This window comes from Pinus tabuliformis, chromosome Q (assembly GCF_031772625.1).
Source record: "Pinus tabuliformis cultivar Carrire ecotype Pingquan chromosome Q, CPIR1, whole genome shotgun sequence".
Classification (NCBI taxonomy): Eukaryota; Viridiplantae; Streptophyta; class Pinopsida; order Pinales; family Pinaceae; genus Pinus; species Pinus tabuliformis.
The window spans coordinates 162,839,578-162,863,839 of record NC_142296.1 but is presented as its reverse complement, the minus strand read 5'-3'; positions in this window follow the sequence as shown (position 1 = coordinate 162,863,839).

Below are 24,262 nucleotides of genomic sequence, written 5' to 3'. Positions count from 1 at the left end.
ATCCCCCTGATTGAAGCAAGTCTTTCCTCCATTGAAAGCATGGCTATGACTAGGTATATTGTGTATAAGAAGTTATCCAACATGGAAGCTAAGAGGCTTCCTAAAATTAATTCTAACTCTAGACAAAACCCCCACATTTGGCTCAAGCGAGGATGGCATAAGGATGTCTAGCCTTAGCTAGACCATTAGGGGATAAAAAAAGAGATCATGTTGCAAAACAAAAATATTATTACTTCTAAATTTAAGCAAAAATTGTAGCGGGATAAAAAGTTAAGGGAAAAATAAACTAAAATATTACAAGGTGATCAACCCCAATCTCGAAAACCAAAAATATCTATTTGTCTTGACTAGTGTGAAGAAGAAAATGAACATTGATAAGATAAGAATTAATTCTCCTGAGCTTCATAGTGAAATTGGGCATTAGTCAATTCCCAATACACCATGGAATGAAAGAGTAGGTCCCTTGTATCATATTAAGAGGGTTGAAGATGAAAAACACTTTCTCTTTGATTGTCCATGTTATACTCACATTCAATTTAATTTTCAAAATATTTGTCACACTGCTCACCTTCTCTTTTTCACTGATTTTCAAATATAGAAATAAAATGTTAAAGAATTTTGATTAATCGCTTACCTTATTAAGTCGAATAAACCATATAGAAAATCTTAGTAAACATTAATTATCATCCACTATTTTATTTTTGAGGCTAATGAGAACCATGACCCACCATGTGGGTAGTCCATAATCAAGATAGAAGACTTGGAAAACAAAAATTTTGTGCCCCACATCTACAATTTGGAAAATGTAAATTTTGTGCCCCACATCTACAATTTGGAAAACGTAAATTTTGTGCCCCACATGTACAATCTGTTGGAAATAATACTGAGAGGGGGGGTGAATCAGTATTATCAAATTCTTTTCAATATATCTTCTTTATTTTTACTTTGAATTATTCTTCAGATATTGATTGTTACTTTGTATGTCAGTACCATAAAATAATGAGCATGAACAAGAAAAATAGATAGTCACACCAAAGAACACCAGATATAAGGTGGAAACCCAATGTGGGTGAAAACCACCTGCTGCAATATGTCTCTATCTTCTTTCAATTAGAAACTCCTTTTACAATGATTTTGTACTGGTGCAGTCCTTTACCAGTACGCAGGCTGCAACCTGCAGAGAGCTACAACTCTCTCTCGTTTTCCAGTCTCTCCTGGAAGGGAGCTACAACCCCCTACTTCTTTAACTTCTTTAAGGACCACGTTTCATTAATTTTCAGACTGGATCCAAGAACATCAAATAAACATCAAGTACATGTGAATCAACCAATCTCCTTATACAATCAATCCAATGAGCCACCCAAACTTCTCATAATGATGTAAACAGAAAACCAATACCAGCAACCTAAACCCAGAACATAGCAGCAAATATAAAACAGGCAGCCAACAAATATTTCAAAACAGGTCTGCAACTTCACTAATATAAGCTTGCGGATACCCGCACTTCACCTTCAGCTACACTGCGTATACCCGCACTTTGTCTTCTTCTGTACTGCGTACCCCGCACTGTGCCTTCAGCTGCAGTGTGTATACCTGCACTGCGCCTTCTTCTGTACTGCGTACCCCGCACTGTGCCGTCAACTGCGCTGCGTGTACCCGCACTTTGCCTTCTTCTGTACTGCGTGCCCTCGCACTCACGCTGTAGATCGCCTGCGAACCTCTAATTAGGGCCAAATTAACAGTCCTCCAATGTACCACAAACAGTCAGATCCACAGATCTGATCATGCGCCCGAGAGATCACGACTTAGATTCGCCTTTAAATTTTACCTTGATTTAGATCTAGCTTTTAAAACCGATAACCCAAAATTCAGATCTTAAGATATTCAAATTTCAAAAGATATCTCAGCCAAGTGATCTCCTTCCCTATTTATAGTCAAGCCCTTATTCACACCATGGGACAAAACCATCAATAACCAATACAAGGGATCCAAACCGGGGTTCAATAAATTAGATCCTATACCACGGGCCAAAACCATAGGATCATGAACGACGGGCTAAATACCACGGGCCAAACATAAGAAACCCCACGAGAGCGTGCTTTTTTTCATTGGAGTGAGTGAACTGGGGGACCGCACCTTATGAATGGATAACCTGTGGGTATGACCGCACTCCATGAACGATGAACCTGCGGATCCGTACCTTTTGAACCATTCTCCTGTGAACCTCGTAATTTTCATCATTTTGAGAGACTGAAGAGAGCTTTGCCACTTGTGTGAGGTGCCATCAAGTACAACACCCGTATCATAGAGCCATACCAGAATCATAATGCCAACAATCTCCCCCTTTGGACTTGATGGCAACCTCAAGATTCTCAACGTCATTCTCCCCCTTTGACATCAAGGGCAAAGGGTTATGCTCCCCCTAAGAACATGCTCCCCCTGACTATAAACCAGATCTGCAAAGGAAAGAAATTTCTTCAAGAAGAACCATAATCCACCAAACACCATGACCATGAAAGAGATAGAGACATATTGCAGCAATATTCAGATCAGCATCCATGATCTCCTTCTGTACTTCCTCCATAATGCCAACAATGCATTATATGCTCCCCCTGAACCTGTGCCATTCGATCTTCGACCAATCCGCAACCCAGAAAATGTACGCGTATACCCCAGATGAACCTTGCGTACAACCAACAATCTCTTGAAACAGAAGAGATTCAACAACAAGATGATGCATCAACAACCCCCAGCTTTTGCCTGAGGTATTCAAAGGTCTCCCTGGGCAATGGTTTGGTGAGTATATCAGCAACTTGTTCCTTAGAAGGAACATACTGCAACTTGACCTTTTGTTCAAGCACTTGTTCCCGGAGAAAGTGATACCTGATTGGTATGTGCTTGGTCTTTGAATGCATGATTGGGTTCTTTGAAATGTTGATTGCACTTGTATTATCACATAAGATTGAGATAGGTGGTGTACAAGTGATTTGAAAATCTTACAAGGTCTGCATCATCCAAAGGAGTTGAGTACAGCAAGATGCAGTAGCCACATATTCCGCTTCAGCTGTAGAGAAAGCAATCGAACTTTGTTTCTTGCTAAACCAAGATACTAATCTGGAACCCATAAGGAATGCACCACCACTTGTACTCTTCCTGTCATCCACGCTTCTGGCCCAATCTGCATATGTATAAGCATGAAGTGTGAGATCTGTATCTCTAGGATATCATAAGCCATAGTTTTGAGTCCCTTGAAGGTATTTAAAAATTCTCTTCACTGCCTGAAGATGAGTTTCCTTTGGATTTGCCTGAAATCTTCCAACTATTCCCACTACATGCATGATGTCTGGTCGGGTACCTGTCAAATAAAGTAGACTCCCAATCATAGATCTGTAGGTTGGTTGATGCACTGCTGCTGATTCATCATTTGCACTGAGGCTACATCCTGTGACCATGGGTGTACATACTGGTTTTGCATCTTCCATGCCATATTTCTTCAAAATCTTCTTGACATACTTGGTTTGAGACAAAAAGATCCCTCCTTCATTTTGTTGGATTTGCAATCCAAGAAAATATGTCAGTTCTCCAAGCAAAGACATTTCGAATTCTTTCTGTATCACCAAGGCAAAGCTTTGACTCATAGCTTCTTCATTGCTGCCAAAGATAATATCATCTACATACACAACAAGTATTATCAATTTGTCATTTTCAATTTTTATATAAAGATTGCTATCTGTTGATCCTTTTGAAAAACCTTGTTGATGAAGATATTTGTCCAAACGATAGTACCAAGCCCTTGGAGCTTGTTTAATACCATAGAGAGCCTTTTTCAGTCTACATACAAGATTTGGATCATTTCTAAGAATGAAACCATCTGGCTGCTCAATGTATACTTCTTCTTCTAAGTCTCCATTTAGAAAGGCTGATTTCACGTCCATTTGAAATACTTTGAAGTTTTGAAAGCTTGAGAGAGAAAGGAACATTCGAATGGCCTCAAGTCTTGCAACAGGAGAAAAAGTTTCTTCAAAATCTATTCCTTCTTGCTGGGCATACCCTTTACAAACAAGTCTGGCCTTGTTTCTGATTACTTCCCCATTTTCATCCAACTTATTTTTGAAGATCCATTTTGTCCCTATAACATTCTTATCCTTTGGTCTAGGAACCAACTCCCAAGTGTTATTCTTTTCGATCTGCTCAAGTTATTCATCCATTGCTTTGACCCAACATTCATCTTTGCATGCCTCTCTTACATTTTGTGGTTCAGTGGAGGAGAGTAATGCCAAATAGCTTGAAGCTTCTGCAATTGTTCTTCTTGTTTGTACACCTGCTTCTTTCTGCCCCAAAATCTGAGATTCTGGATGATTCTTCTGAATGTACCTGGAAGGAGTCTTCTCTTATATCCTTATCTGTTCCTCTGGTGCTTCTTGAGGTTCTTCTTCATCATCAGTCTGTTTTTTAGGGTAGTCTTCATCTTCTTCGATATTCTCATGATTTACTTGCCTAGGAATATATACTTTTTCATCAACCACTACATCAATGCTGTCAACAATTCTTCCAAGCCTTTTATTGTAACACTTGTATGCTTTGCTGTGGGGAGAGTAACCAAGGAGAATGCCTTCATCTACTCTAGGTTCAAGTTTGCCAAGCTGTTCATCTGTATTCTTAATATAGCATTTGCCCCCAAAAGTTTTAAAATGCTTTACCGAAGGAGTCTCACCATACCAGAGCTCATGTGGAGTTTGAGTGTTGTCCACTCGGACATTTGTTTTGTTGAGAATAACAACCACAGCAAATGTAGCTTCACCCCAAAAGGTTGCGGGAGTTCCAAACTCATCAAGCATAGCACGAGCCATTTGTTGAACCGTTCTATTCATTCTTTCCACCACTCCATTTTGCTGAGGAGTCCTAGATGTAGAGAATTACCTTCTTATTCCACGTTCTTCACAAAAATTGAAAAATTCATTTCAGGTGAACTCCCCTCCTCTGTCAGACCTGAGGCACTTAATTTTGTAATCTGATTCGTTTTCAACCAAAGCTTTGAAAGATTTGAATTTTTCGAATGCTTCATCCTTGTGCTTCATAAGTCCCAACCAAACCATCCTGGAGAAGTCGTCAATGAATAATATAAAATATTCTTCTCCTCGAGGTGACCTTGTACTAAAAGGACCACATACATCTATATGGACTAGTTCAAGAGGCCTGCTGGCTGATCCTTCCTTCTCCGGGAAGTTGGTTCTGGTTTGCTTACCAAACCGACATGATTTGCATATGGTGTTGTCTGGAATTTTGATATCTGGAAGACCACGAACTGCCTCATATTTGCATGCCTTCCTTATTTGTGAAAAGATTAGATGCCCCAACCTCCAGTGCCATAACCAATGTTCATCATCCTTGCTCAAATAGCATTGTTGTTGTCCTTCTTCAAATATGTATAGATTATTTGGAGTTCTTCTGCCTTCGATCATTGTTTTCCCTATATCAAGATCACGAACACTACATCCATTTGATCGAAATATTACCTCAGTTCCTTGATCGCACATCTCACTGACACTCAGTAGGTTATGCTTCAAGGCATCAACATACAAAACATTTCCAGCTTTGACATTTTCTTTCAACTGAGCTGTGCCTTTTCCTTTTATAGCTGCAGGAGTATCATTTCCAAAAGAAACTTTCTTTCCCTTTTCTAAAGCAGATTATGATTCAAGTTTTTCTTTATCACCTGTCATATGCTTCGAACATCCACTGTCGATGTACGATAGATTTTCCTATCCCTATGCATAAAAGGCTATCCCACATCTTTCTGATTGTGGTTCCTTTATTCTCCATGTTATGGTGCTTGAGGCTTGTTCCTTTGTCTGCTGAAACCTTCTCCTGCATTCAGAATCTTCATGACCGAATTTATTACAAATAGAACATTCAATTTCATTTTCAAGAGCCGAAAAGTTGTTATAGGTCCTTTTTGTAATCCCAGTCATACTTCTTTGTTTTTGAGCTTCTCTAGTCATGATTGTTTTATATGCAACACATTGAGCTGCTTTGTGACCAAAGTTATGGCAAGAGAAACATTGGCCATTGAAGAAACTTCTGCGGTTATCAAATCTACAGCCAAATGATTGTAATTTCTATTGTCATCCATTCTTGAAGCAAATTGAGAAGATTTTACCTGTGGCTGGTTGTAGCTTTTATTTACCCTTAAGACGGATTGACCCTGGTTTACTTGGTAGTCTTTGTTTGTTCTTTATGTAATTCATCCCTGCTTTACCTGGTGATCTCCATTGTGCTTTTGCTCATTCCTTCTTGCTACATCAAGATATCTCTTTGAGGTGGATGCTTGAGATGTTTCTCCATTATACCCCAGACCTGTCTTGTTTAGCGGAGAACGTTGTACATTGATGATCTCATCCAGAGTTTCAGATCCTTTGACAAACTTAAGATTAATAGCCTTTGTTTTCTCAATTTCCTTTCTAAGGCCAACAATTTCACATTCTAACTTTTCAAGAAATTTTTCTTTTTCATCAATTTGAAATTGCAGAGTATCAATGATCACATTCTTTTCTTCTATACATGTCTTGAGTCTAGAAATATCTTCATAAAAGCTATCCACATCTATCGCATCCATGTAATCATCATCTTCAAAGGCCATTAAAAGTTTATAGTCATTACCTCATCCATCTTCATCACTATTTGATAGACCATCACTGTCTTCATGAGTGTAGTAGCTTTTCTTATTTGCATTCTGTTTCTTGTTCCATCTAATAGGTTCCTTTCCATTGTCGATCTTATCCTTATGAGGACATTTGGCAGCATAGTGACCTACTCTTCCACAAGCAAATCATTTGAAGGGTAACTTACCTCTGAACCGTCTAGCACCCCGTTGAAGATTTCTGACAAAATTTGATTCTTCTTCTTCTTCTGACCCATGTCCTGATTCATAGTACTCTCCTTTGCCTGAAGCCTTGAAGGCAGCTTCTCTCCTATCAGATGGACCTCCTTTCCTCATTTCATAAGCAGTTAGAATTCCATGCAGTTGTGACATTTTAAGCTGTTGTAGATTCTCCTTTTCTTCTATAGCAGAAACTTTAGATTCAAACCTAGGTGACAAAGATCTTAGAACTTTTTCAACCACAACAGCCTCTTTTATTTCTTCACCCAAATTTTTCATACAATTAACAATCTCATCCACACGAAGAAAATAGTTAGCCACACTTTCATCATTATACATCTTGAGATTTTCATACTGAATCCTGAGGGTTTGAAGTTTTGCACGTTTTACCTGATCATCTCCTTCATAGCTCAGAAAAATCTTATCCCTTATTTCTTTTGCGGATTTATACTGTATAACTTTCACAAATTCTGATTGAGATAGACATCCTAGAAGAGTATTGACCACCTTTACATTTGTTTCATATTTCTTCTTCTCAGCTGGATCTGTAGGAGTAGCTGATGGAAAAGTATACCCTGTTTCTATGATGTCCCAGACTTCTGTACCCAAAGATTGAAGATAGGCAGTAACTCTTACCTTCCAATATACGAAGTTTGTCCCATCAAAAATCGGTGGCCTGATTGATGCTTCCCTCTCGTAGTTGCTCATGATGATAGATCTTCCTTCAAGCGATCAAGCTCCTTTAGAAGGACCTACTCTGATACCAATTGTTGGAAATAATACTGAGAGGGGGGGTGAATCAGTATTATCAAATTCTTTTCAATATATCTTCCTTATTTATACTTTGAATTATTCTTCAGATATTGATCGTTACTTTGTATGTCAGTACCATAAAATAATGAGCATGAACAAGAAAAACATATAGTCACACCAAAGAACACCAGATATAAGGTGGAAACCCAATGTGGGTGAAAACCACCTACTGCAATATGTCTCTATCTTCTTTCAATTAGAAACTCCTTTTACAATGATTTTGTACTGGTGCAGTCCTTTACCAGTACGCAGGCTACAACCTGCAGAGAGCTACAACTCTCTCTCGTTTTCCAGTCTCTCTTGGAAGGGAGCTACAACCCCCTACTTATTTAACTTCTTTAAGGACCACGTTTCATTAATTTTCAAACTGGATCCAAGAACATCAAATAAACATCAAGTACATGTGAATCAACCAATCTCCTTATACAATCAATCCAATGAGCCACCCAAACTTCTCAGAATGCTGTAAACAGAAAACCAATACCAACAACCTAAACCCAGAACAGAGCAGCAAATATAAAACAGGCGGCCAACAAATATTTTAAAACAGGTCCGTAACTTCACTAATATAAGCTTGCAGATACCCGCACTTCACCTTCAGCTGCACTGCGTATACCCGCACTTCACCTTCTTCTGTACTGCATACCCCGCACTGTGCCTTCAGCTGCGCTGCGTATAACTACACTGCGCCTTCTTCTGTACTGTGTACCCCACACTGTGCCTTCAACTGCGCTGCGTGTACCCACACTGCGCCTTCTTCTGTACTGTGTACCCCCGCACTCACGCTGTAGATCGCTTGCAAACCTCCGATTACGGCCAAATTAACAATCCTCCAATGTACCACAGACAGTCAGATCCACAGATTTGATCATGTGCCCGAGAGATCACGACTTAGATTCGCCTCTAAATTTTACCTTGATTTAGATCTAGATTTTAAAACTGATAACCCAAAATTCAGATCTTAAGATATTCAAATTTCAAAAGATATCTTAGCCAAGTAATCTCCTTCCCTATTTATAGTCAAGCCCTTATTCACACCATGGGACAAAACCATCAATAACCAATACAAGGGATCCAAACCGGGGTTCAATAAATTAGATCCTATACCACGGGCCAAAACCATAGGATCATGAATGACGGGCTAAATACCACGGGCCAAACATAAGAAACCCCATGAGAGTGCGCTTCTTTGCATTGGAGTGAGTGAACTGGGGGACCGCACCTTATGAACGGATAACTTGCGGGTATGACCGCACTCCATGAACGACGAACCTACGGGTCCGCACCTTTTGAACCATTCTCTTGCGAACCTCGTAATTTTCATCATTTTGTGAGCCTAAACAAAGCTTTGCCACTTGAGTGAGGTGCCATCAAGTACAACACCTGTATCATAGATCCATACCAGAATCATAATGCCAACACAATCCATAATTAGAAAAACTCTCAAATCTATTTGATATACACAATTACACAAAAAGCCCAACACTGAGAAATTTATCTAATTGCTAAGGCATTGATCGCCAAACTATGGAGGTTGTAGTCGATCAAAAAAGGAGATGACGACTTCTAGGGATTTCATCCTCATTAGCACCACAATAATGCTCATCTTTTTTTCTGTAAACAACTATCTGATTTATGATTATCAGAAAATTTTGAACGAGTACAGGTCGATATATAAGCCCTATACCACATCTTACTGAATTCAAAGATTTCCCTTATCCATTATTTATGTTCCTTTTACCATTTAATTAAAAAATATTGATAAAATAATAAATGTAAATGTTATATTTTTTTTTAAATTTAATTCAAAACAAAAAGATATTTTTAAAACTGATGATCAACATGTTGTCCTTAAATGCATATATGGCGTCTCATTGGGTGACATTTATTATCACGACATGCCATGTGGCGGACAACTTTCAAACTTACCACGAGCATGCTTTGTTAAAGGCATATATGACGGCTTGTTGGGTGACGCCTATTGTTGTGACATGCCATGTGGTGGAAAATTTTCAAACTTACCATGAACATGTTGTCCTTAAAGGCATATATGACTTCTTGTTGGTGAGATCTATTGTTGTGACATGCCACGCAACGAACAACTTTCAAACCTACTATTATTTTTCCTTTCAACAAATTAGCACCTTTATTTTGGTAAAAAAGCTTTGACTTCCAATAAGTTTGAAATTTTTAAACAGATTCTATGAAGTTTATTAAAATTTTGACAAAATAAACATTACACTGAATATTTTGAATATATATATATATATATATGAAAATGTAAATTTATTTTCTCTAATTGGTCGATGACCATTTTTATGTGGTTTTAAATTGAATTGTCAAATATAAAAATTATATTACAAAATTAAAAATCTAAAAAAAAAATAGATTCACCAAGTGTCATAATAATTAAGGCTTTGTTACAATATGATGGGCCAATACCATGGCTTATCAATACCACATACCCAAAAACCATAACTCATTTCAAAATAAAATATTTTATAAATATTTATTTTTATTTTTATTTTATAAATTGTAAATAAGCGTTGTCACAATACCATGAGCCAATACCATGGTTTATCAATACCGCTTGCCCAAAAACCATAATCATTTCAAAATCAAAATATTTTGTTTTATTTTTATTTTATAATATTTTCATGCCTTCCAAAGAAAGACTATATTGTTTTTATTTTATTTGGTGGAAAAACTTTGACATTCAATTAATTTTGAAATTTTTAAACATAATCTATGAAATTTATTAAACTCTTATTATGTTAATTTTTTTTTAATAATTGTTTATATATATATATGACAAGTGGTGCATGGCACTTGTAAAGAACTAACTCCCCTATTATCAACCAAGCTCGCACCTTGACCAAAACTCAGGGATTTGGATGCACGTTGATTTAATAGTATGCTGTGACTATATGCCCAACGAAGAACATAGAAAAAATGAGGGGCATTAAAACACAAATACCCTCTTTAAAAGGGGCCACGCACCAAGGGGAATACATAAGACATGGAAAGAAGGGACATTGGAAGTCCAATCTTAAAATTTGATAACAAAGAAAAGCAAAGTTTACTCCACCTTTCTTTACTTTCCCAAATAAAAGTACTACATATCAAAGAACAAGGAAATAACATTTTAACTTAAATTTTTAATTGTTTAGATTGTTATACAAGTTTCCATAATTTATGTAGATAGATTTTATTAATATTTTAGATAAATGATTTTATCAATTATATTAATAGTAAATGTTGTCTCATGTTATTAGTCTTTATTATGGATTTTTTCCAATCATTTTATTTGTTTATATATCATAAAAATATTTTTATTTTTTATTTTTTTATATATTATTATTTTTGTATTAAAACGTTGTTTTATAGCTTAGTATATGAGAGATGTGTAGGTGTAATGCAACACTCCATTTACCATTTTATTATTTACTTTCACTGTGTAAGACTTGGTAAATTTTGGACTAAGTGAAAAGTCTAGTTAGAAACTTTAAATTATTAAAAGTTTTGATTTAATTTATGATTAAAGAAATGTTATGACAAGTCTTGGAATTTATGGGAGAACACCCTAGAGGAAATTTTCAATTACCAAACAGTTAGAGACATCTTCTTCCTCTCTCCCTAGAGATAAAACATCTCAGAGGGAAAAGAAGCCAAGGAAGGCTACAACAAAAGGCTGGAGGCATCTTGAAGAGAAGAGAGAAGGATCTAGAAACCTTAAACAGGGCGTTAATGGAAGCATGACATTGTCAGCTTAGGTATTCCTTAGCTGGACTGGGAGCCAGTGGAATCCCTAAGATAGACTTATGAGTCTGAGAATTCTTGGTTGAACTAGACAGCCTTGATGCCAAGATCTGACCCTTTTGGGGGAATTGTCTTTCAACTATTCTAGATATTGAAAAGGCTCAGGGGGAGAATTGGATGTAATTTCCATCTCACTAGTTGGGAGGAGAGGTCTTCACCCAAATTGAATTCTCCGACATTTTTGACTAAACAAATAAGTGCAATTTCTTTGGAAACCTAATCAAATAAGATTTTTGACTAATCAAATAAGTGTCATGATATAAATGAATGAATAGTGGATTAATATTCATGATATGTATTATTGAAAATATGGTTGACTATTGATAAGTATAAGGGTTGGTAACCATGAGTGTTTGATCCTAACTCTATACTGTACGTGTATCAAAAACAATAATTGGGTTCCTCGTACCATAAAGGTTTTTGTAAATATGTAAGCCTTTTGAATAGAAAGAAAGGTTGGTTTGCAATTGTAAGTACTGTAGGAATACGATACACTATAACTTTTGAATAATATTACTAAATTATAATGGGTTAAAGGCTAGGTAGACACGAAGGAAATTTTGTAGGAATCTAACTAGAAATTTTTTTATGATAATATTGTATAGACGGGTTAGATCCAAATCTGTGAGTTGGAACTCGTGACCAGAACAATCCTTGTTCTGAAGTGTGTAGGAAACTGAGCCCAGTGGGTCAAGATAGGTCCTAGGAGGAGTTAGGTCCTGTCAACCCTAAACTAAATGTATAAACCAACAAAATAATGAAGAAGGTAAATAATAAAATTAAAATTAGATTGTAAGTATTTTTCTTTAAACCTAAGGGTAAAAGAATAATAAAGAACCAACACACAATCTTTATAGCAATATGAACATAAACTATAACCATCTATGCGTAGATATCTCCTTTGTATTAATGAGAATTATGTTCAAGATAACAGTGAAACTTTAACCACGAAAAAAAATGTTCATAGAAATCCACGAATAAGGCCAAATAAACTTACTGATACTAGAAAATCTCACGAATGGTTTGGTCCTAAGCTAGCCAATGAAAATTGGCAACTTAGAATTGTTCTAGATCCATCAACCCAATTAAAATCATTTAACCAGACCCGCGATGGCGTTTCATGCGCTATGTATTAGGAAACTGGATGAAAGAACAAATTCAAGCTTGGCATAAACTTATCTTTTTTTGGAACAATAGTTGAGTAAGGGTAAGAGAGTACGCATATACAATTACTTATTCACATCATGTAAACACAACCATTGTAGAATTAAAACAGAATCATGGAATATACTACCACATAATTGAAAATATATATTCATGCAATGCACTTTTGTTAATTATACAAATAGAAAACCTTGGAAGAGAATCCCCATGGTAAAGTGTTTATAAGTCGAAACCCTCATACAAGGGATGAGTGATTCAGCCCCAAGGGTTAGCTCAACTGGTCGAGTCCCCATTGTTAAGTACCTCACCAATCGGGAGGTCACAAGGTCAATTCTCCTCGATGCCCTTAGGGTTAGGCCTTGCTAGTCTAGCCGACGAGCTTTAAAAGATTCCCTTCGGGGTTGACCTGCCCAGATTTTTCCAAGGGGAAAAAGGGATGAGTGATTTTTACTATACATTGTAGCCTCTCTTGCAAAAAATTTATCTATATTAAAAAAGGTATGATTAAGTTCATAGTGAAAGAATTTCATAAGCTTAAGCCTACAATATGATCTAAGACTCAGCTAAAAAGGTCTCATTGGACCGTATTAAAAAAACATATAAACCCTCTCATAACAGTCAACAACATAGCACTGCATAAACCTCACTGGCCTCATATCTGGCTGTGAAAGGGAATATCCTAAGAACCTGTAAAAAGAGGATAAGAAAATTAAAAACCTAGAAGGCTGTGAAGAAAACCCTAATCCTGACTCCAATTCGACCATGATGTCAAACTCTATACCTGCAGACAAATAATTGAAGCTCACATTTAGAAGAAGGAAAACAAGATTACTGTGTGCAAGACAAATATTAAGAAAAAGAACTTACAAAGGAGGAATAGTACCTGGGGTATCCTTTTCCTTTGATGGGATGTAGAGATCCCCTCAGAATCAAATTTAGTCATCATATGGAGACCAAAATGACAAAACACATTATATACCTCATTCTTGATAAACAAAGGTTCTTGCAAACTGTTGTTGGCATAAGTGTTATCCATCCTATTGAAACCCTTGCATACATAAACACTGCCAAGAAATCAGAGGGGTTATAATGCAGATTTAAGAACTATCTCAATAAGATTAAGGCTTTTTAATAACACCATATCTATACAAGAGATGCAATCACATTCGTTGGAGAATCTGAATGATAAGGTTTCTAGGGAGTTACAAAGCTCTCCTCTTGTAACCAGCAAGAGAAAATGAGACAACTGAGATGCAGGGGCATGAGTGAAAACTACCCTAACCGTTCCCAAAGAGTATGAATTGTTAGATAAAATATCCATAGATCAACGGTACCAAGGATCCTCCTAAAACCTACCACATTCATTAATCAGGCCTCTTTGTATGATTGCTAGAGACCAGAGAGCCTTTGAGAAACATTTTAAGGTAGGTCGCCTCCCAATACTATAATATGACAACCAAAGATTAATCCAAACAATTATAGCGTAGTTCCCTTAGTGCTATTAATATTAGGTGGGTTCATCACTAATGCATTCACACTTATAAGTTATATTTACCACATTATAAGGAACATAAAGTGTATCCATGACTAGCTATGACTAGGTCAATTAATTTAGTTGTGTGTCAATTAATTCAAATGCTCTAAAAAAAATATAAATAAGTGATAGTGTAAGTCAAGAGCTAGAGACAATTATATATGTGTGTGTGTGTGTGTGTGTGGTTGGTGGCTTTGCATGTTACAAGTGGTATCAGAGCACCATGGTTTCAACATTGTGTCTTGTTTGGGAGATTCAGAGAATAAAAAATGTGTTAATGGTGTAGAGAGTGGAAGCAGGATGAGGGGAGGAGCAGGAATCACACCACTAGTGAGACCAACTATAGGAACTAGGCTTGTACCATTTCTGAAAGTTAATCTAGAAATGCGGGTTCAGTTGGGAGAAGACTCCCACAACACAAATGTTATGTTGCTAGAAACAGTTCAACAATTACGAGATGAAATGAGAAATTTGAGGGTTGACGATGAGAGATTGAGGCAAGAACAAGAAAGAATCATGAAGAAAAAAAACAAAGAGATCCAAATCCAAGTCCTGGTAACATAAATAGGACTAAAGAACACCAAAAAATGGAAGGAAATCCAGAATATGAGGTGGGTCGAGATGATAATGAAGAAGGATCTAACAATGTTTTTGATGGAAAAAGGACCAAGAAACAAATAATTGAACTGCAAGGGGAATTCAAGAAGATTAAACCCCCGATGTTTAACGGTGAGGTAGAGGAAGTTGTTAAACCTTGGCTAATTATCATGAATAAATACTTTCAGATTCCCGAGTATGATAAAAATTTAAAGCCCGGGTTGGAAATTTACCAGTTATAAGGTAAATCCACCCTATGGTGGGAAGAAATTAATATTGTTTAGGGAATCGATGAGCAGGAAGTGACTTGGGAAAATTTTCAAAAATATTTCAATGGAAAATATTTAATAGAACAGTTCTATGATGAAAAAACAAAAGAGTTTCATGATTTGAAGTTAGGATAGTTGTCCATGGATGAATTTGTAACCAATTTTACCTCTTTACTGAGATATGTCCCCTACATTTGTGAAGAAAAAGCTAAGTTGTAGTGCTTCATCAATAATTTACTAGTGTTCATGAAGGAAAGGTTGGAATTTGACAATCCAAAAATGATTGATGAGGCCATTCAAAAGGCCCAAATATGTTATCAGCAAATGAAGCAAAAAAGGGAAAGTGGTAAGAGCTAGTCTAATAAGAAAGGATAGAAGAGTTTCCAAAATACTAGGAATGTAAAAGTTGCCAGCACCAATAATGTACACAAAGATCAACAAAATATACATTCTAGGAAGAATCAATAAAAAATCAGATTGCAAAATGAAACTAGACAAGATGAAGTGTCAAGTGAACCAGAACCTATTCAACCACAAAAACCTCACTTAAAGTGTTGGGGCTATCAGGAGCCCCATTATTATAAAAAATTGTCCTCACCCCATCAGAACAAAACACACTTTTAATATTCAAGAAGCTTCTACAATTAGGGAAGTGGCGAGAAATATACCAAGGATTAATGTCTTGTTGGAAGATCATTAGGTTGAATATCAACCTACGATGATAGAACTTGAAGGTAAAATAGCTAACCATGTCATCTTTATTTTAATAAACTCGGGGAAAAGCCTGAGTTATATTAGTCCAAAAGTAGTTGAGTCATGTTGATTGCAAGCCAACAAATTTAAAAACCCTTGGTTAGTACAGCTAGCCATTAGGGCTAAAATAAGAGTAACTGCTAAAGTAGAGAATTGTCCTATTGAAATAGTAGGACATCAGATTAAGGTGAATTTAAATATGATATCTTTAGGATCCTATGATGCGTTAACTGGAATGGGCTGGTTAGAGGGACATTGGTCCTTGGTAATTTGTAATGAAAAAATTATTAGTTTCCTTACTGAGGAGGGTGTTAGACAATAACTTCAGGGAGTTAGAAGGACTAATAAGTTACAACCTATCACAACCTCCTAGTTAGGCAAATGCATTCGAAAATATTGTCAAATATATGTTGTTCAAGTAGGATATACCAACTCTAAGGATAATATAACCACCTTGGAGAGAATACCAGTTATTCAAGAGTTTGCTAATGTATTTCTGAAGGAAATTCCAAGGCTGCCTCTTAAGAGGGATATTGACTTTACTATAGAATTAGTCCCAGAAGTGACCCTGGTGTCAAAAACTCCCTATCACATGAGCATACCTGAATTAACAGAACTTAAGATGCAGTTGAAGGAGTTACTTGAAAAAGGATACATCCGCCCAAGTGTGTCACCTTGGGGAGCCCCTATGTTGTTTGTGTGGGAGAAGGATTGCACTTTGCAATTATGTATTAACTATAGGAAACTAAATAAGCTAACTAAAAAAAAAAAATCTTTGCCAAGAATTGACTATTTATTTGATTAGGTCAAGGGTGATACAATAATTTCTAAGATTCATTTACAGACAGACTACCACCAGATAAGAATAAAAGAGGAGGAAATTTATAAGACAATTTTTAGGAATTGATATGGTCATTACAAATTGTTGTCTTTCCATTTGGGATTACTAATTCCCCAACAACATTTATGAGTCTAATGAATGGTATTTTCCATCCTTACCTAGATAAATTTGTTCTGATTTTTATTGATGACATTCTTATTTATTAAATGAACTTAGAGGAACATAAGGAACATCTATGAATAATGTTGCAGACTCTACGAGAACATCAACTATATTCTAAGTATAGTAAATGTGATTTTTATAAAGATCAAATACAATACTTGGGACATATAATCTCATCAGAAGGGATAGTTGCAGAGCCCAAGAAAATTAAGACCATTATGGAATGGTCTATACCCAAAAATGTTGTGTACATTCGGTCTTTCATGGGCCTAGCAGGATATTATCGTGATTTTATAGAGGGATTCTCTAGAATTTCCTATCCTATAACTTCTTTGCAGAAGAAAGGAAGAGACATCAAGTGGACAATAGATTGACAAAAGAGTTTTGAACAACTAAAATATTTATTGACTACTGCCCTAGTGTTAATGTTACAGATCCATTTGGGCACATCAAATCCCAACATCCAAATTAGTGTTTTAGGGCTCATCAAACCCTAATTTCAGTTGCTTCATGCCCTAAACAAGTCACCCCTTTGAATGCCTCCTTCCCACACAGTTTCATGACTTGAAGACATCCAGAAATAACCTCTAGAGGGACTAGACTAGGTAAGCCCTTATGAAGGTGCACTACAGAGCAGTTAAGTCCATTGCCAAGGTGCTCTACAGAGCACTTAGGCTTCCTCTCACCTGCGTTGGGCGAGAATGAGCGAAATTCACATAGGGTTTGGGGAATATTATTATCTTTTTGAGTCATACAGAAGTTTCCCTCACTTATCAACTCCTATGAGCTCGAAAATGGATGAGGAATGAGTTAAGGTGCATCCTATCCTCTCATCCCTTCCTCCATGGAACTAATTCTAAGTATGGAAGGCCATTCAATGCCACCATTAATGACAAAACCTCCTTCATCTTCCTATAAATTGACCACTCATCTAAGTGATCAAGGGCTGGATTATGTTGAATTGTAAGGAGATAATGCTGCTATGAGATTTGGCTTTGAGGTAAGTATTGTGATGCTACAAGTTTGTTATGATTTTGATGTGATGTGGATGGGATCCAAGCTGGAGGAATGGCTTTGAATCAGACACAAATGGTTGTAATTACTCCTTCTATCTAATAAATTGTTTGAACCTTTTTCCCATATGTTTGTATTGTTTTATAATGCTTATGTGTGTGAATTGTATCTGATTCCTTTCACTTATATTCAATAGATCGTATGCTTTGATCGATTTTTTGTCTTCTATTGTGTTTACAGGGTACTTCTCAAGCAGTTTAAGTACGGGAAGGAGCGACGGAATCGATACAAAGGAGACGAGAGGAAAGCAGAACTACAAGTAGGCCTTCTATCTTCTCATATTATCTATTTCTTATAGGAAAAGTCTAAAACACTTTAAACTGTTGTTCTAGATACAACTACTTATCTAGGGAATTAGTATTTATCCGTAGATACTAAATTCTCCAAAACAAATTAGTGACTCCACTAGGGAACTATCACCTTTCCTAGTAGCTTATTCACCTCCTAAGACATTCTTGTAGACCCTACTTGTGTTTATTGACTGTATTTCAGCTCTTTTACATTGAATTTTGGTCAAAATTTGAGGTTAGATGACTCTTGAGTGGCCTCTCAGAAATCAGTGCAGGCTTGGTCAAGGGACAGTGCTCTGCAAAGCACCCTTGAGTGAGAGACAGTGCTCTGCAATGTAGTTAGGCCCTCTTTGACCTGTGCTGATCAACCTTAGGTCAATTTCCCACCTTTGGAAAGTGTTTTCGCCAACTTTTCTCTGCTTGTTTGCTTGTTGATTGATCATTGAATGAATGTCATGTCTCAGAGAAAAAATTTCTATCTCCTTGTCTAGCCCTACTTTGAATTGATTGATTAATGTTTCTTAAATGTTTTCTTTGTCATTATCAGTCTATAGTCAAAGTTAGAATATAGTTGATTAATCTTTGTTCGAAAGAAAGTGTCGTAAAGTCTTCTTTTCCTTCGAAATAGAACTTTCGTAAAAGTATTCACTCTTATGAAAGATTGATTGATTGTATGTGCATGTTTCCTTTTTGTTCATCATAACATTAAGGGATTCGAAAAGAAAAACTTGCATCGTTCATATTGTAGTTTGTGAATGCTTGAAAGGAATAAGTAGGGAAATTTCATTAGATGTGCTCTTTGCTCTTTGTCAAAAATCTAATTGCTCTATCCCTACTAGCTAATGATTTTGATTTTTAAATTGAATGGAAAGAACGCTTATCATATTAGTTGCATTTTAGGAATTGCAAAAATACATCACGTGGTGAACCTTGAAAGGAAAATTCTAAAGAAGATCAACTTAAAATTTATCTAAATTTACCTAATGGAGCAATGTCACCTAACGAAAAACATTTAGTGGTTCTAAGCTAGAGACGTGTTCCGACGTCGTAAAACAAAGCAGTTGTTGCTAACTTGTCTGCAATACATTTTGACTATGATACCTCATTCCACGTACGTGAATATATCGTAGATCGTCCATCTACCTTTGGGTATATAGGGTAGTGTTACAGTACGTAAAGTATATGGGAATGCTCTCACTGTGCGGTTTTGTATTAAACAACGCTTATATGGATTGGGCCTCCATGTACTTTCAGATATATATGGGAGGAAAACACTAGGTTGCTATCCATCCTTAGGTAACTGAGTCGGCCACCTTGTACACTATGATACATCGAACACAACATTCGGGGAGATTGTCTGCCCATACTTCTTGGTTCGCCAGGAGGTATTTTGCAGTTCACAGTTGCTTGGTAAACCTTTTTCCTAGATTATCCCTCTTTTGTTTTGTTATGTTACTTTGATTAAAATAAAATTAATTGACCATGGATAACATCATCCACGCTCGCTCCTTAGTTGATCTTAGGTTGAAACAAATGGTGACAAATCTGGAGTCCACCGATCAAGGAATTCCTTTTGATGGGAATCCTAGTCCTTTTCCTCCTTTTGGGAATATTGGTGCTCCATATATGGCTACATTGTCCCTTCCAGGATTTACCATTGGTTTTCCAGTATGGTTGTTTTCAACCTCCTTGGTTCAAAATGTCATGATTTCTCTGCAATCTAGTACTCCTCCAACTGGACAAAATCAACCTCCAGTTGATCCTAAAGTTGACCCTTTGCCTTCTTCCTCGGTTGTTTATTCCTCCCCTTCTTCCTCTTCACTTGGTGAAAGTATTGGTACTAGTAACCAGGTGGCTAAGAAGAAGAAGAAAGCGAAGAAGAAGAAGAAGCAAATTCAATAGAGGGGCAACCAAGAAACCATTGCTTTGAATGCAACATCTGATGAGAAATCATCCATCAAGCCTCACAAAGTTCGATATCCATGCAAACTTTCTATGGGAGACCATATTCTTTGAAATTGTCCTGATATTCCTCATATCTTAGAAGAATGGTCTTCTTGTTCACATCATCCTATGTCATCAACTTCTAGAGATCATGTTGGTGACACACCATCAACTAGTGGTAGTAAAGTTCATGGAAAGAAGGGTAAAGTTAAGTTTCCCTGTAGGTTATGTGAATGGAATCACCCCGTTCACCTTTGTCCCTATCTGGACGAAGCCAAAAAAGTGTTGGATAACCATCCTGTTTCACCGCAGTGACTTCCATATGGTTACAGAAAATCTCCCTTAATCGTTCTCTAGTTGATGAATTGACTAACTCAAATCAGCCGTTGGTCAAACCCACTCTCTCTGAAAGTGAATCCTATGAGTCTATACCTGACCCAAATCAACAGGTCGAGGTAACAGTTGACCCGATTTCACCTTCATTTAATCGTACCTTTCCCGAAGAGAGTGAATATGATACCACTCAGGTTCTTTTTGTTTCTTCAAATTCTAATGAGCTTGGGGGAAATCCTCCTATTCCATCAAGACATGAGGAAAATCCTCTCGCTCTTGTAACTCAAAGGGAAAATTCTCCCATTTCTACAGTACCCCCTCCAAGTAGTCTAGTCACTTCCTTTGATTGGAATCGATTGGCAGGATTTCGTCTTCCTTCTTATGTGCCTTTTCAAATCATAGTACAGGTTTGTAATATGATTATATCTAGCACTATTATAGATGAAGGTGCATCTTTGAGTATCCTTTCCTCAACTGCTCAGCAAGCGCTCGATTCACCATCGCTTATGCCTGTTACCCAAAATCTGTTGGTTTGTAACAGAGGAACCAGTCAACCATTAGGGATCCTCTCTCAGTTACCTATTACTTTGGGAGGAAAAATCATTTATCTAAATGTGATGGTAGTCCCAGCCCCTTTAGATTACAAATTACTTCTAGGGTGTGACTATGTTTATGACATGGGAGCTATTGTTTCCACACTCTTTCGAGTGATGTGTTTCCCGCATGAAGGCAGAATTGTCACCGTTGACCAGCGTTCATTTCCCGGTCCAATTATGGCTTCCAGTCAACCATATTCCCTAAATGGTCCTTTTGTACCAATGATATCATTGCCACCATGGGTCAATTATGTGGCAACCCGTTCCATACCTACATCAACTAACGATCAATTCAATGATGTTGTACATCATGTACTGGGGGCATTGGAACTAGATCTCTCCTTCCAGAGCATTGTTCTCCCATCTGATGAGAACCTCTTGGAAGTCATGACCTCGTACAGGTCGTGAATAAGGTTATGAGGATGGTTCTTTTACTGTGTCAACCTCACTAAAAAATGAAACAGCCCCCATGAGGATAGTTCCTTGTCTTGTGTCAACCTCTTTAAAAAATGAAACCAAGGAATACGAGGACAGTTCCTAGTCTTGTGTCAACCTTGTTAAACATGAAACAAAGGGTATGAGGATAGTTCTTGGTCTTGTGTTAACCTCGTTAAAAAATGAACAAGGAATATGAGGATACTTCCTGGTCTTGTGTTAACCTCGTTAAAAAATGAAACAAGGAGTATGAGCATGGTTCCTTGTCTTGTGTCAAGCTCATTAAAAAATGAAACAAGGAATCTGAGCAGAGTTCCTTGTCTTGTGTCAAGCTCATTAAAAAATGAAACAAGGTCCCCTGGAGAAAATTTCCAAGTCGAGTCTTTGATTAGATCTTGTAAAATCTCAGTCGAGCCTTTCACTTGATCTCATAAATGAACCTTCATTCCATCCACCTCATAGCCACGAGTAGTCTACTTAGGTGAATGTAATGAAGCTTGGGGGGCATGCACCTAATGGTAAAGTTAAGTTTCCTTGTAGGTTATGTGAAGGGAATCACCCCATTTACCTTTGTCCCTATCTGGATGAAGCCAAAAAGGTGTTGGATAACCTTCCTGCTTCACCGCAGCGACTTCCATCTAGTTACAAGAGACTCTCCCTTTCAACATGTTGGGGGCATGTAAACTGAATCCAAGCATAGTTCTTCATTTCAAGCTTGTGTAAACATGAAACTAAATCCAAGCATAATTCCCTATGGTTCAAGCTTGTCTAAAAATGAACCCATCTCCATTTTAACCCTCGTGATTTTCATTCTATCAGCCTTTTCCGTCAGATGGTTTTTCTCCTTCCATCGTCACTATCTGCTTGGCCGATCATACACTTTCACTTGGTTATTTTACCCTTTTTGAGGAACAGTTGCAATGAGTGGTCTTATTAGCCAACCTCTTCACATAAATCAACATGTTTTGAGAAGTTCCAACATCACCGGAACCAATTTCTACCCTAGACACCACTCGTTCCTCAAAATGGAGTCCTCTTTAAGCTCTTTTCAGACTCTCTAAATATGAAAAGATTGTCGAGCACTTGTCCTTTCCAGCTCATTAACGGATTGGAAATGATATCTCTCTTGTATTATTTTACGCTTTTTCAGGCTTGAGAGATTAATTTATGAAAAATAACTTGTGGAGTGTTCTTTTTTTCCCTTTTCAAACTCTCTAAACATGAAAAGGACCAAGTTATCTTTGTCGTTAAACTCGTTAAAACATCAAATAGCGACAAACTTGTCCATCTAGACAAGACCGAGTTTCACCTTCTCTAGACTCGTTAAAACATCTAATAGCAATGGATTCACCCGAAGGGTGAAATTATATAACAAGCATATGTTATCCTCCTCAAGATTGATAAAAATAAAGAGGTACTGGTCAGCAATGACTGGGGAAAATGGGAAAAGGGGAAAACCACTTTATGGTAGCAGGTCGCTCTTGAACATGACACTTTCACTCCATCACCGTGACAATTTGGGTTGGGTTATTAGCTTGATGGTTATCATACCATTGGTCTATCATACCATCCATCACTTTGTTTTGGGTCAATTCTACCAATTCATTTCAGTGTCACCGACATGTTCAAGAGAAGTCATTCAGTCAAAATTCATCCTTTGAAATACCATAAACCTTCATTTTCATGATCGCCATTCCTGAACCTTGTGTTGTCAGTCAAATTCCATCTCCAAAATCACTACACTCATTTCATGTCGTTGATGTGGGATTCATCAAGGCCCTCCTGCGATGAGTCGCTTCTTGTCGACATCAACACATTATCCAAGAAGTTGACTTAGAAACACCCATTCAGTACCTTGAAGCTTGCATACATCAATGACAGGTTTCTCGCTTCGGGCGATAGGCATACATCAATGGCCTTTGACCGAAAGACTTTGTATGGTGTTCGACATCAAATCATCCATTCACACCATGCAAAATGTACTGCAGTACCTTAAGGATCATTATCATTATCAGTGATTTCTCTCACATATGTTAACGGCTTACATCATTGGCTGGTAATTAGATGGTGTCTTCCCATGTTCGACTTCATATCACATATTCACATGGTTAGACTTGTACTTGAGTGAACGGTTGAACGAGATTGAAAACCCCAGATCTAGTTTCATCCATCCGGGCTACGATTTCAGGAGTACTAAATCATATGTACAATGGCTTTACATTGATAGTTATTCTGATCATGGGTCTATATTATAAGTTGAGCATGGGTATGCCTTCGCTCAGCAATTCATGTAAAATCAAATATCATGATATATGTATTGTAATTGATGAAGGTCACCTTCCACTTTGATACCTCCTCATAACATCATAAAGCATTCATTCGACATTGCCATTTTTCCAACTTCATGCTTTAGGGGGCAGCTGTTACAGATCCATTTGGGCACATCAAATCACAACATCCAAATTAGTGTTTTAGGGCTCATAAAACCCTAATTTCAGTTGCTTCATGCCCTAAACAAGTCACCCCTTTGAATGCCTCCTTCCCACACAGTTTCATGACTTGAAGACATCCAGAAATAACCTCTAGAGGGACTAGACTAGGTAAGCCCTTATGAAGGTGCACTACAGAGCACTTAGGCTTCCTCTCACCTGCGCTGGGTGAGAATGAGCGAAATTCACATAGGGTTTGGGGAATATTATTACCTTTTGGAGTCATATAGAAGTTTCCCTCACTTATCAACTCCTATGAGCTCGAAAAT